The sequence below is a fragment of the Channa argus genome, unplaced genomic scaffold (assembly GCF_033026475.1).
Source record: "Channa argus isolate prfri unplaced genomic scaffold, Channa argus male v1.0 Contig016, whole genome shotgun sequence".
Taxonomy (NCBI): Eukaryota; Metazoa; Chordata; class Actinopteri; order Anabantiformes; family Channidae; genus Channa; species Channa argus.
The window spans coordinates 530568-539948 of NW_027125235.1; the positions used below are offsets into that span (position 1 = coordinate 530568).

Here is a 9381-nt window from a genome sequence, read left to right on the forward strand (position 1 = left end):
CTCGGCTTGCGAGGCGTTCCAATTCCCAGGCAGCTCCCATTTCCCTGAGGCCGCCCCGGCCCTTTGGCCGAGCCAATCAGATTGCGGACAGACTAAGATCCTGCCTTTTCCAGGCGGGCTAGCAAACGCTCAGCTGCTTGCAGATCTTGAGCGAGGAGCGAGAAAAGGAGACGGGCAACGCGGGGAGCGGTAAACGGGCCCTGTGGCGGGATGGAAACGTTGCCCCCTATGCCTGCAGGGGGAAATGCAGAACGCGCACGGGGGCCCTGTTGTTGCTACACCTTGCTGTGGCGCGCTGCACTTTTCGGCCAGTTGTCATGGCTGACAAAGCGTAATTGCAAGAAGACAAAAACCAAAGGAGCCTACCGAGAAGCCGCCACTAAGTCGGCAGGGGTACTTAGCGTGACCCCCGGCGGCCGTCCCATTTGGCTCACGCCCTGAAAAGCTGAGCAAGTTTTTTTTTTTTGTCCACAGGTGGAGAGAAGGCTGCACCGTTCCCAGCGGCACTGCAAGGCCAGGTCGATGCGTGGAGTGAACGGAGCAAGCCCCTTTTTCAGCTCCCGGTTCTAAAAATCCGTTTAATAAGTTGTCCCCGTGTAGAGGACATATCAGATATTAAACTGATAAGAACAGATACTACACTTGATCTTAGCCAAAAGGCCGAGAAGCGATGACCCCCACTCTTTGCTGCCTGAGCCAACCTCCTCTGACACTTCTCAAGTGTCGCGGTGCAGTATTGTTAACTGGACGTAACACTGGCCGCTGCTGAGCACCCACCCACGGCCGTGCTCTCTTTGCACAGGCCGACCTCTCCACGGACACAGCTGCTTTGACGTTTGACAAACTCACAGGGCTCTGCCAGAAGGCAAAGCCTGCCAAAAATGGAATTTACCTCATTGGTATTCTTCTCCACGGAAGTCTTTAGTAAAAGGCGAAAGACTTGTGCGTGATGAAGAGAAACCAGAGTAAGGACGCTCCTGCCTTCGTGTGGGGCCGAAGTCCCTCGTCGCACCACTCACCACCTTCGCGGAACCCCCTTCTCGGCTTGCGAGGCGTTCCAATTCCCAGGCAGCTCCCATTTCCCTGAGGCCGCCCCGGCCCTTTGGCCAAGCCAATCAGATTGCGGACAGACTAAGATCCTGCCTTTTCCAGGCGGGCTAGCAAACGCTCAGCTGCTTGCAGATCTTGAGCGAGGAGCGAGAAAAGGAGACGGGCAACGCGGGGAGCGGTAAACGGGCCCTGTGGCGGGATGGAAACGTTGCCCCCTATGCCTGCAGGGGGAAATGCAGAACGCGCACGGGGGCCCTGTTGTTGCTACACCTTGCTGTGGCGCGCTGCACTTTTCGGCCAGTTGTCATGGCTGACAAAGCGTAATTGCAAGAAGACAAAAACCAAAGGAGCCTACCGAGAAGCCGCCACTAAGTCGGCAGGGGTACTTAGCGTGACCCCCGGCGGCCGTCCCATTTGGCTCACGCCCTGAAAAGCTGAGCAAGTTTTTTTTTTCTTCCACAGGTGGAGAGAAGGTTGCACCGTTCCCAGCGGCACTGCAAGGCCAGGTCGATGCGTGGAGTGAACGGAGCAAGCCCCTTTTTCAGCTCCCGGTTCTAAAAATCCGTTTAATAAGTTGTCACCGTGTAGAGGACATATCAGATATTAAACTGATAAGAACAGATACTACACTTGATCTTAGCCAAAAGGCCGAGAAGCGATGACCCCCACTCTTTGCTGCCTGAGCCAACCTCCTCTGACACTTCTCAAGTGTCGCGGTGCAGTATTGTTAACTGGACGTAACACTGGCCGCTGCTGAGCACCCACCCACAGCCGTGCTCTCTTTGCACAGGCCGACCTCTCCACGGACACAGCTGCTTTGACGTTTGACAAACTCACAGGGCTCTGCCAGAAGGCAAAGCCTGCCAAAAATGGAATTTAACTCATTGGTATTCCTCTCCACGGAAGTCTTTAGTAAAAGGCGAAAGACTTGTGCGTGATGAAGAGAAACCAGAGTAAGGACGCTCCTGCCTTCGTGTGGGGCCGAAGTCCCTCGTCGCACCACTCACCACCTTCGCGGAACCCCCTTCTCGGCTTGCGAGGCGTTCCAATTCCCAGGCAGCTCCCATTTCCCTGAGGCCGCCCCGGCCCTTTGGCCGAGCCAATCAGATTGCGGACAGACTAAGATCCTGCCTTTTCCAGGCGGGCTAGCAAACGCTCAGCTGCTTGCAGATCTTGAGCGAGGAGCGAGAAAAGGAGACGGGCAACGCGGGGAGCGGTAAACGGGCCCTGTGGCGGGATGGAAACGTTGCCCCCTATGCCTGCAGGGGGAAATGCAGAACGCGCACGGGGGCCCTGTTGTTGCTACACCTTGCTGTGGCGCGCTGCACTTTTCGGCCAGTTGTCATGGCTGACAAAGCGTAATTGCAAGAAGACAAAAACTAAAGGAGCCTACCGAGAAGCCGCCACTAAGTCGGCAGGGGTACTTAGCGTGACCCCCGGCGGCCGTCCCATTTGGCTCACGCCCTGAAAAGCTGAGCAAGTTTTTTTTTTTGTCCACAGGTGGAGAGAAGGCTGCACCGTTCCCAGCGGCACTGCAATGCCAGGTCGATGCGTAGAGTGAAGGGAGCAAGCCCCTTTTTCACCTCCCGGTTCTAAAAATCCGTTTAATAAGTTGTCCCCGTGTAGAGGACATATCAGATATTAAACTGATAAGAACAGATACTACACTTGATCTTAGCCAAAAGGCCGAGAAGCGATGACCCCCACTCTTTGCTGCCTGAGCCAACCTCCTCTGACACTTCTCAAGTGTCGCGGTGCAGTATTGTTAACTGGACGTAACACTGGCCGCTGCTGAGCACCCACCCACGGCCGTGCTCTCTTTGCACAGGCCGACCTCTCCACGGACACAGCTGCTTTGACGTTTGACAAACTCCCAGGGCTCTGCCAGAAGGCAAAGCCTGCCAAAAATGGAATTTAACTCATTGGTATTCCTCTCCACGGAAGTCTTTAGTAAAAGGCGAAAGACTTGTGCGTGATGAAGAGAAACCAGAGTAAGGACGCTCCTGCCTTCGTGTGGGGCCGAAGTCCCTCGTCGCACCACTCACCACCTTCGCGGAACCCCCTTCTCGGCTTGCGAGGCGTTCCAATTCCCAGGCAGCTCCCATTTCCCTGAGGCCGCCCCGGCCCTTTGGCCGAGCCAATCAGATTGCGGACAGACTAAGATCCTGCCTTTTCCAGGCGGGCTAGCAAACGCTCAGCTGCTTGCAGATCTTGAGCGAGGAGCGAGAAAAGGAGACGGGCAACGCGGGGAGCGGTAAACGGGCCCTGTGGCGGGATGGAAACGTTGCCCCCTATGCCTGCAGGGGGAAATGCAGAACGCGCACGGGGGCCCTGTTGTTGCTACACCTTGCTGTGGCGCGCTGCACTTTTCGGCCAGTTGTCATGGCTGACAAAGCGTAATTGCAAGAAGACAAAAACCAAAGGAGCCTACCGAGAAGCCGCCACTAAGTCGGCAGGGGTACTTAGCGTGACCCCCGGCGGCCGTCCCATTTGGCTCACGCCCTGAAAAGCTGAGCAAGTTTTTTTTTTTTGTCCACAGGTGGAGAGAAGGCTGCACCGTTCCCAGCGGCACTGCAAGGCCAGGTCGATGCGTGGAGTGAACGGAGCAAGCCCCTTTTTTTCAGCTCCCGGTTCTAAAAATCCGTTTAATAAGTTGTCCCCGTGTAGAGGACATATCAGATATTAAACTGATAAGAACAGATACTACACTTGATCTTAGCCAAAAGGCCGAGAAGCGTTGACCCCAACTCTTTGCTGCCTGAGCCAACCTCCTCTGACACTTCTCAAGTGTCGCGGTGCAGTATTGTTAACTGGACGTAACACTGGCCGCTGCTGAGCACCCACCCACGGCCGTGCTCTCTTTGCACAGGCCGACCTCTCCACGAACACAGCTGCTTTGACGTTTGACAAACTCACAGGGCTCTGCCAGAAGGCAAAGCCTGCCAAAAATGGAATTTAACTCATTGGTATTCCTCTCCACGGAAGTCTTTAATAAAAGGCGAAAGACTTGTGCGTGATGAAGAGAAACCAGAGTAAGGACGCTCCTGCCTTCGTGTGGGGCCGAAGTCCCTCGTCGCACCACTCACCACCTTCGCGGAACCCCCTTCTCGGCTTGCGAGGCGTTCCAATTCCCAGGCAGCTCCCATTTCCCTGAGGCCGCCCCGGCCCTTTGGCCGAGCCAATCAGATTGCGGACAGACTAAGATCCTGCCTTTTCCAGGCGGGCTAGCAAACGCTCAGCTGCTTGCAGATCTTGAGCGAGGAGCGAGAAAAGGAGACGGGCAACGCGGGGAGCGGTAAACGGGCCCTGTGGCGGGATGGAAACGTTGCCCCCTATGCCTGCAGGGGGAAATGCAGAACGCGCACGGGGGCCCTGTTGTTGCTACACCTTGCTGTGGCGCGCTGCACTTTTCGGCCAGTTGTCATGGCTGACAAAGCGTAATTGCAAGAAGACAAAAACTAAAGGAGCCTACCGAGAAGCCGCCACTAAGTCGGCAGGGGTACTTAGCGTGACCCCCGGCGGCCGTCCCATTTGGCTCACGCCCTGAAAAGCTGAGCAAGTTTTTTTTTTTGTCCACAGGTGGAGAGAAGGCTGCACCGTTCCCAGCGGCACTGCAATGCCAGGTCGATGCGTAGAGTGAAGGGAGCAAGCCCCTTTTTCACCTCCCGGTTCTAAAAATCCGTTTAATAAGTTGTCCCCGTGTAGAGGACATATCAGATATTAAACTGATAAGAACAGATACTACACTTGATCTTAGCCAAAAGGCCGAGAAGCGATGACCCCCACTCTTTGCTGCCTGAGCCAACCTCCTCTGACACTTCTCAAGTGTCGCGGTGCAGTATTGTTAACTGGACGTAACACTGGCCGCTGCTGAGCACCCACCCACGGCCGTGCTCTCTTTGCACAGGCCGACCTCTCCACGGACACAGCTGCTTTGACGTTTGACAAACTCACAGGGCTCTGCCAGAAGGCAAAGCCTGCCAAAAATGGAATTTAACTCATTGGTATTCCTCTCCACGGAAGTCTTTAGTAAAAGGCGAAAGACTTGTGCGTGATGAAGAGAAACCAGAGTAAGGACGCTCCTGCCTTCGTGTGGGGCCGAAGTCCCTCGTCGCACCACTCACCACCTTCGCGGAACCCCCTTCTCGGCTTGCGAGGCGTTCCAATTCCCAGGCAGCTCCCATTTCCCTGAGGCCGCCCCGGCCCTTTGGCCGAGCCAATCAGATTGCGGACAGACTAAGATCCTGCCTTTTCCAGGCGGGCTAGCAAACGCTCAGCTGCTTGCAGATCTTGAGCGAGGAGCGAGAAAAGGAGACGGGCAACGCGGGGAGCGGTAAACGGGCCCTGTGGCGGGATGGAAACGTTGCCCCCTATGCCTGCAGGGGGAAATGCAGAACGCGCACGGGGGCCCTGTTGTTGCTACACCTTGCTGTGGCGCGCTGCACTTTTCGGCCAGTTGTCATGGCTGACAAAGCGTAATTGCAAGAAGACAAAAACCAAAGGAGCCTACCGAGAAGCCGCCACTAAGTCGGCAGGGGTACTTAGCGTGACCCCCGGCGGCCGTCCCATTTGGCTCACGCCCTGAAAAGTTGAGCAAGTTTTTTTTTTTTGTCCACAGGTGGAGAGAAGGCTGCACCGTTCCCAGCGGCACTGCAAGGCCAGGTCGATGCGTGGAGTGAACGGAGCAAGCCCCTTTTTTTCAGCTCCCGGTTCTAAAAATCCGTTTAATAAGTTGTCCCCGTGTAGAGGACATATCAGATATTAAACTGATAAGAACAGATACTACACTTGATCTTAGCCAAAAGGCCGAGAAGCGTTGACCCCAACTCTTTGCTGCCTGAGCCAACCTCCTCTGACACTTCTCAAGTGTCGCGGTGCAGTATTGTTAACTGGACGTAACACTGGCCGCTGCTGAGCACCCACCCACGGCCGTGCTCTCTTTGCACAGGCCGACCTCTCCACGGACACAGCTGCTTTGACGTTTGACAAACTCCCAGGGCTCTGCCAGAAGGCAAAGCCTGCCAAAAATGGAATTTAACTCATTGGTATTCCTCTCCACGGAAGTCTTTAGTAAAAGGCGAAAGACTTGTGCGTGATGAAGAGAAACCAGAGTAAGGACGCTCCTGCCTTCGTGTGGGGCCGAAGTCCCTCGTCGCACCACTCACCACCTTCGCGGAACCCCCTTCTCGGCTTGCGAGGCGTTCCAATTCCCAGGCAGCTCCCATTTCCCTGAGGCCGCCCCGGCCCTTTGGCCGAGCCAATCAGATTGCGGACAGACTAAGATCCTGCCTTTTCCAGGCGGGCTAGCAAACGCTCAGCTGCTTGCAGATCTTGAGCGAGGAGCGAGAAAAGGAGACGGGCAACGCGGGGAGCGGTAAACGGGCCCTGTGGCGGGATGGAAACGTTGCCCCCTATGCCTGCAGGGGGAAATGCAGAACGCGCACGGGGGCCCTGTTGTTGCTACACCTTGCTGTGGCGCGCTGCACTTTTCGGCCAGTTGTCATGGCTGACAAAGCGTAATTGCAAGAAGACAAAAACCAAAGGAGCCTACCGAGAAGCCGCCACTAAGTCGGCAGGGGTACTTAGCGTGACCCCCGGCGGCCGTCCCATTTGGCTCACGCCCTGAAAAGCTGAGCAAGTTTTTTTTTTTTGTCCACAGGTGGAGAGAAGGCTGCACCGTTCCCAGCGGCACTGCAAGGCCAGGTCGATGCGTGGAGTGAACGGAGCAAGCCCCTTTTTTTCAGCTCCCGGTTCTAAAAATCCGTTTAATAAGTTGTCCCCGTGTAGAGGACATATCAGATATTAAACTGATAAGAACAGATACTACACTTGATCTTAGCCAAAAGGCCGAGAAGCGTTGACCCCAACTCTTTGCTGCCTGAGCCAACCTCCTCTGACACTTCTCAAGTGTCGCGGTGCAGTATTGTTAACTGGACGTAACACTGGCCGCTGCTGAGCACCCACCCACGGCCGTGCTCTCTTTGCACAGGCCGACCTCTCCACGAACACAGCTGCTTTGACGTTTGACAAACTCACAGGGCTCTGCCAGAAGGCAAAGCCTGCCAAAAATGGAATTTAACTCATTGGTATTCCTCTCCACGGAAGTCTTTAATAAAAGGCGAAAGACTTGTGCGTGATGAAGAGAAACCAGAGTAAGGACGCTCCTGCCTTCGTGTGGGGCCGAAGTCCCTCGTCGCACCACTCACCACCTTCGCGGAACCCCCTTCTCGGCTTGCGAGGCGTTCCAATTCCCAGGCAGCTCCCATTTCCCTGAGGCCGCCCCGGCCCTTTGGCCGAGCCAATCAGATTGCGGACAGACTAAGATCCTGCCTTTTCCAGGCGGGCTAGCAAACGCTCAGCTGCTTGCAGATCTTGAGCGAGGAGCGAGAAAAGGAGACGGGCAACGCGGGGAGCGGTAAACGGGCCCTGTGGCGGGATGGAAACGTTGCCCCCTATGCCTGCAGGGGGAAATGCAGAACGCGCACGGGGGCCCTGTTGTTGCTACACCTTGCTGTGGCGCGCTGCACTTTTCGGCCAGTTGTCATGGCTGACAAAGCGTAATTGCAAGAAGACAAAAACCAAAGGAGCCTACCGAGAAGCCGCCACTAAGTCGGCAGGGGTACTTAGCGTGACCCCCGGCGGCCGTCCCATTTGGCTCACGCCCTGAAAAGCTGAGCAAGTTTTTTTTTTTTGTCCACAGGTGGAGAGAAGGCTGCACCGTTCCCAGCGGCACTGCAAGGCCAGGTCGATGCGTGGAGTGAACGGAGCAAGCCCCTTTTTTTCAGCTCCCGGTTCTAAAATTCCGTTTAATAAGTTGTCCCCGTGTAGAGGACATATCAGATATTAAACTGATAAGAACAGATACTACACTTGATCTTAGCCAAAAGGCCGAGAAGCGTTGACCCCCACTCTTTGCTGCCTGAGCCAACCTCCTCTGACACTTCTCAAGTGTCGCGGTGCAGTATTGTTAACTGGACGTAACACTGGCCGCTGCTGAGCACCCACCCACGGCCGTGCTCTCTTTGCACAGGCCGACCTCTCCACGGACACAGCTGCTTTGACGTTTGACAAACTCACAGGGCTCTGCCAGAAGGCAAAGCCTGCCAAAAATGGAATTTAACTCATTGGTATTCCTCTCCACGGAAGTCTTTAGTAAAAGGCGAAAGACTTGTGCGTGATGAAGAGAAACCAGAGTAAGGACGCTCCTGCCTTCGTGTGGGGCCGAAGTCCCTCGTCGCACCACTCACCACCTTCGCGGAACCCCCTTCTCGGCTTGCGAGGCGTTCCAATTCCCAGGCAGCTCCCATTTCCCTGAGGCCGCCCCGGCCCTTTGGCCGAGCCAATCAGATTGCGGACAGACTAAGATCCTGCCTTTTCCAGGCGGGCTAGCAAACGCTCAGCTGCTTGCAGATCTTGAGCGAGGAGCGAGAAAAGGAGACGGGCAACGCGGGGAGCGGTAAACGGGCCCTGTGGCGGGATGGAAACGTTGCCCCCTATGCCTGCAGGGGGAAATGCAGAACGCGCACGGGGGCCCTGTTGTTGCTACACCTTGCTGTGGCGCGCTGCACTTTTCGGCCAGTTGTCATGGCTGACAAAGCGTAATTGCAAGAAGACAAAAACCAAAGGAGCCTACCGAGAAGCCGCCACTAAGTCGGCAGGGGTACTTAGCGTGACCCCCGGCGGCCGTCCCATTTGGCTCACGCCCTGAAAAGCTGAGCAAGTTTTTTTTTTTTGTCCACAGGTGGAGAGAAGGCTGCACCGTTCCCAGCGGCACTGCAAGGCCAGGTCGATGCGTGGAGTGAACGGAGCAAGCCCCTTTTTTTCAGCTCCCGGTTCTAAAAATCCGTTTAATAAGTTGTCCCCGTGTAGAGGACATATCAGATATTAAACTGATAAGAACAGATACTACACTTGATCTTAGCCAAAAGGCCGAGAAGCGTTGACCCCAACTCTTTGCTGCCTGAGCCAACCTCCTCTGACACTTCTCAAGTGTCGCGGTGCAGTATTGTTAACTGGACGTAACACTGGCCGCTGCTGAGCACCCACCCACGGCCGTGCTCTCTTTGCACAGGCCGACCTCTCCACGGACACAGCTGCTTTGACGTTTGACAAACTCCCAGGGCTCTGCCAGAAGGCAAAGCCTGCCAAAAATGGAATTTAACTCATTGGTATTCCTCTCCACGGAAGTCTTTAGTAAAAGGCGAAAGACTTGTGCGTGATGAAGAGAAACCAGAGTAAGGACGCTCCTGCCTTCGTGTGGGGCCGAAGTCCCTCGTCGCACCACTCACCACCTTCGCGGAACCCCCTTCTCGGCTTGCGAGGCGTTCCAAT

The 9381-nt window shown here is 55.4% G+C and overlaps 18 non-coding genes across 18 annotated transcripts; all 18 read right to left on the reverse strand.

The window, feature by feature from the left end:
* Positions 1–481: 481 nt before the first annotated feature.
* LOC137114194 (U2 spliceosomal RNA) lies at positions 482–672 on the reverse strand. Its single transcript, XR_010913304.1, has one exon. It is a non-coding gene; the product is annotated as a U2 spliceosomal RNA (small nuclear RNA).
* Positions 673–853: 181 nt separating this feature from the next.
* Positions 854–969, reverse strand: LOC137113986 (U5 spliceosomal RNA). Its single transcript, XR_010913102.1, has one exon. It is a non-coding gene; the product is annotated as a U5 spliceosomal RNA (small nuclear RNA).
* Positions 970–1519: 550 nt separating this feature from the next.
* LOC137114387 (U2 spliceosomal RNA) lies at positions 1520–1710 on the reverse strand. Its single transcript, XR_010913489.1, has one exon. It is a non-coding gene; the product is annotated as a U2 spliceosomal RNA (small nuclear RNA).
* A 181-nt stretch (positions 1711–1891) lies between these two features.
* LOC137113715 (U5 spliceosomal RNA) lies at positions 1892–2007 on the reverse strand. The gene has a single exon (XR_010912838.1). It is a non-coding gene; the product is annotated as a U5 spliceosomal RNA (small nuclear RNA).
* Positions 2008–2557: 550 nt separating this feature from the next.
* Positions 2558–2748, reverse strand: LOC137114302 (U2 spliceosomal RNA). Its single transcript, XR_010913409.1, has one exon. It is a non-coding gene; the product is annotated as a U2 spliceosomal RNA (small nuclear RNA).
* A 181-nt stretch (positions 2749–2929) lies between these two features.
* LOC137113716 (U5 spliceosomal RNA) lies at positions 2930–3045 on the reverse strand. Its single transcript, XR_010912839.1, has one exon. It is a non-coding gene; the product is annotated as a U5 spliceosomal RNA (small nuclear RNA).
* A 551-nt stretch (positions 3046–3596) lies between these two features.
* On the reverse strand, positions 3597–3789 carry LOC137113241 (U2 spliceosomal RNA). Its single transcript, XR_010912376.1, has one exon. It is a non-coding gene; the product is annotated as a U2 spliceosomal RNA (small nuclear RNA).
* A 181-nt stretch (positions 3790–3970) lies between these two features.
* Positions 3971–4086, reverse strand: LOC137113890 (U5 spliceosomal RNA). The gene has a single exon (XR_010913010.1). It is a non-coding gene; the product is annotated as a U5 spliceosomal RNA (small nuclear RNA).
* Positions 4087–4636: 550 nt separating this feature from the next.
* On the reverse strand, positions 4637–4827 carry LOC137114303 (U2 spliceosomal RNA). The gene has a single exon (XR_010913410.1). It is a non-coding gene; the product is annotated as a U2 spliceosomal RNA (small nuclear RNA).
* Positions 4828–5008: 181 nt separating this feature from the next.
* LOC137113717 (U5 spliceosomal RNA) lies at positions 5009–5124 on the reverse strand. Its single transcript, XR_010912840.1, has one exon. It is a non-coding gene; the product is annotated as a U5 spliceosomal RNA (small nuclear RNA).
* A 551-nt stretch (positions 5125–5675) lies between these two features.
* LOC137113242 (U2 spliceosomal RNA) lies at positions 5676–5868 on the reverse strand. Its single transcript, XR_010912377.1, has one exon. It is a non-coding gene; the product is annotated as a U2 spliceosomal RNA (small nuclear RNA).
* A 181-nt stretch (positions 5869–6049) lies between these two features.
* LOC137113718 (U5 spliceosomal RNA) lies at positions 6050–6165 on the reverse strand. The gene has a single exon (XR_010912841.1). It is a non-coding gene; the product is annotated as a U5 spliceosomal RNA (small nuclear RNA).
* A 551-nt stretch (positions 6166–6716) lies between these two features.
* Positions 6717–6909, reverse strand: LOC137113243 (U2 spliceosomal RNA). The gene has a single exon (XR_010912378.1). It is a non-coding gene; the product is annotated as a U2 spliceosomal RNA (small nuclear RNA).
* A 181-nt stretch (positions 6910–7090) lies between these two features.
* LOC137113892 (U5 spliceosomal RNA) lies at positions 7091–7206 on the reverse strand. The gene has a single exon (XR_010913011.1). It is a non-coding gene; the product is annotated as a U5 spliceosomal RNA (small nuclear RNA).
* Positions 7207–7757: 551 nt separating this feature from the next.
* On the reverse strand, positions 7758–7950 carry LOC137113291 (U2 spliceosomal RNA). The gene has a single exon (XR_010912427.1). It is a non-coding gene; the product is annotated as a U2 spliceosomal RNA (small nuclear RNA).
* A 181-nt stretch (positions 7951–8131) lies between these two features.
* Positions 8132–8247, reverse strand: LOC137113719 (U5 spliceosomal RNA). The gene has a single exon (XR_010912842.1). It is a non-coding gene; the product is annotated as a U5 spliceosomal RNA (small nuclear RNA).
* A 551-nt stretch (positions 8248–8798) lies between these two features.
* LOC137113245 (U2 spliceosomal RNA) lies at positions 8799–8991 on the reverse strand. The gene has a single exon (XR_010912380.1). It is a non-coding gene; the product is annotated as a U2 spliceosomal RNA (small nuclear RNA).
* A 181-nt stretch (positions 8992–9172) lies between these two features.
* On the reverse strand, positions 9173–9288 carry LOC137113720 (U5 spliceosomal RNA). Its single transcript, XR_010912843.1, has one exon. It is a non-coding gene; the product is annotated as a U5 spliceosomal RNA (small nuclear RNA).
* Between the last annotated feature and the right edge of the window lie 93 nt (positions 9289–9381).